The sequence below is a fragment of the Hippocampus comes genome, unplaced genomic scaffold (genome assembly GCF_001891065.2).
Source record: "Hippocampus comes isolate QL1 unplaced genomic scaffold, H_comes_QL1_v1.1 scaffold384, whole genome shotgun sequence".
NCBI lineage: Eukaryota > Metazoa > Chordata > Actinopteri > Syngnathiformes > Syngnathidae > Hippocampus > Hippocampus comes.
The window spans coordinates 660,772-663,427 of record NW_017805700.1 but is presented as its reverse complement, the minus strand read 5'-3'; the positions used below and the strand labels follow the sequence as shown (position 1 = coordinate 663,427).

The window sequence follows — 2,656 nt, the reverse complement described above, 5'->3', positions numbered from 1 at the left end:
GGGAGTCGGGGGGGGGGTGGTGGGGTGGAGAAGGGTGGCTTGCGGGAGATGTGGGAAGGAACTGTTGGCGGGGAACCTCGCAAGGCACCAGCGAGACTCGTGCTGGGTGTGGGACCCGGGAGGGGGGGCAAGTCCCTGACGGGGGCCGACTGCCCAGGATCGGATCGGACCAGTTTGGATAGGATCAGGAATGAGTGCATGAGAGGGACAACTCATGTCAGAGGTTTTGGAGAGAAAGTCAGAGAGGCCAGACTGAGATGGTTTGGACCTGTCCAGAGGAAAGAGAGTGAATGTATTGGAAGAATTATGCTGAGTCTTGAACTGCCAGGCAGGAGACCGTGAGGAAGACCAAAGAGGAGGTTTATGGATGTAGTGAAAGAGGACATGAAGGTAGCTGGTGTGAGGGAATAGGATGCACAAAACAGGGTTAAATGGAGGCAACTGATTCGCTGTGGTGGCCCCTGAAGGGAAAAGCTGAATGGAAAAGACCGTATTTTCTGCACTATACAGCGCTTCGGAGTACAAGGTGCACCTTCAGTGAATGGCCTATTTTAAAACAGTTTTCATATGAAGGGAATTCTAGGAGTCTTTTTGTTTTCTCTCGTGCCCAGTGACATTCATTAGTTTTCTTTTGACAAATGTAGTTTTATATGTCAAAAGAATAGTAGGCATAGTTTATAGATCAATGACCATTCCAGTGTTGGGGAAGATTGGAAAGGGGTTGTAAGAAGTAGAAAGATCGGGGTTGGAGCATCTGTTTGTTCACAGGGGCAGAGAACGAAGGCGGTGAGCCATGGAAGGCCCACGGATCCGGAATATGATGATGACGACCCGAATGGTGCAGGAAAACCTTCCCGGCAGATGATGTTCATCCGGTCTTCTTGTATTGGGATACGATTGTTTTTGTGGGGATCAGCAGTGGCTTCTGCCTTGGAACTCTGACTTTGATGCTACTTTTGCCCAGTCTCTTACTTTAGTGCTCTGTCATAAACACTGATCTTCTATTTAAGTGATTTCTTGATTTAACAGGCCTGAAAGTAATCAGGCTCTCTTTGTCTGATATCTACATTTATTTGATGATATTTTAAATGTTGACGTTGGAAAACTAAAAACAAACAAACAAAAAATAGGGCAAGTACTTTTTCACAGCACTGTATATCTAAATGTAGTGAACGAGTCTTCTGAAAGGAGGTTTCAAATCATACAGTTTCATTCAGTGTGAATTATATGACTGAAATATCAGATCGTTTTTTTCTTTGAAACTTACCTTCTGTATTGTAACAGCTGCCAATCATTAAAATACTCACAATGAAATTGAATTCAGTGGGGTATGTATGATCCCTAATTGTTCAAATTAGATGAAAATGTCCCATAATATAAGAGCTAACCGGATGAATACTGAGGTGTGTCAAGCTATACTGTACTCACAATCAGCCAAATGCCGACATCAGATTGATGACCTAAGTGTAGTGGGAGAGCGATTGAAGACTTTTTGACTGCAAAGAGAGTGAATATTTTTTAGTGGCCTAATCTCAAGCCAAAAGAGCAGAGTTACCAGGTCAGCAGGGCCCACAAAAAAGCAGAAACTGAAGGTGGTTGTGTAGAAGGTCTAGCAAAGTATTTTCATTAAGAAAACTCAAGACTCGTGTTGAATGAAGTTGGAATATTTCCATATATAGGGGGGGTGCATTCATCATGTCTGTGGGCTCCAGACTTCACTTTGTCATCAACTGCAACGAATTTTCATTTAATTATGATTATTATTAGAAATATAATTATGTTTATTGAGTGTGAGGGCAGTTGCTTGTTCATCTGTGTGTGCCCTGCGATAGGCTGGCAACCAGTTCAGGGTGTCCCCCGCCTACTGCCCAAAGACAGCTGGGATAGGCTCCAGCACGGCCGCGACCCTTGTGAGGAGGAAGCGGATTAGAAAATGGATGGATGGATGATTGTTTACAACCATGTCAATTGTCAAAATTCTGTACTACAGAGCACCTGCGATTCCATGTAGAGAATGTGCACTCTGCAGGAAACTGCTGTAATTCCTATATGTAAAATTTCAGATTTTTGGAAAGTCTACACTCCAGTCACAGTTGACTGTTTTGTTTCAAATTGAAGTGTGTCAAGACATAATCATAAGGGGTGTTCACACGGCACACATTTGCTCCGGCGCTGCACCGATGTATTTTGTTGTGATATATTTTACACCAGAGCAAATTTTGTGGGGCGGTCACGCGTACAAAGACGCTGAGCGTGTTAGCACCGGCGCAGCATCGGTGCAGCTCCACTTGCGGTCACACGGCAGTCTGCAATGGAGCAAAATGACAGAAAACAAATGAGCTGTCGTGTTGGTTCTTTTTAAAACGTATACACAACTCAAGCAACCACTGTACAGGCACGTCCTTCTCCTTCTCGGTCTCCGAGGCTTCTGCTCGAGAGTGACCGCCCCCGAAAACGTAAATCAACGATGACTTCGATGACACTCAGAAAAGCAAAAATGTAATGCGCCAAACAGAAAAATCAAAAGAGGAAATCACAAAATAAATTCTATGGGGGGCGGGGGTTGTGAATACACAACAAAGGAACAAACTACACAAACAACTCCGAGACAGTCAGTCTCCTACAAAAGGAAAGATGACGTTTGGGGACTAGTCCC

General features: G+C 44.3%; 1 long non-coding RNA gene across 1 annotated transcript in view; it reads right to left on the bottom strand.

Annotated features, from left to right (window-relative positions):
• LOC109523453 (uncharacterized) overlaps positions 1–2,656 on the bottom strand; it is a 13,286-nt gene that overhangs the window by 8,537 nt on the left and 2,093 nt on the right. The window lies entirely within an intron of this gene.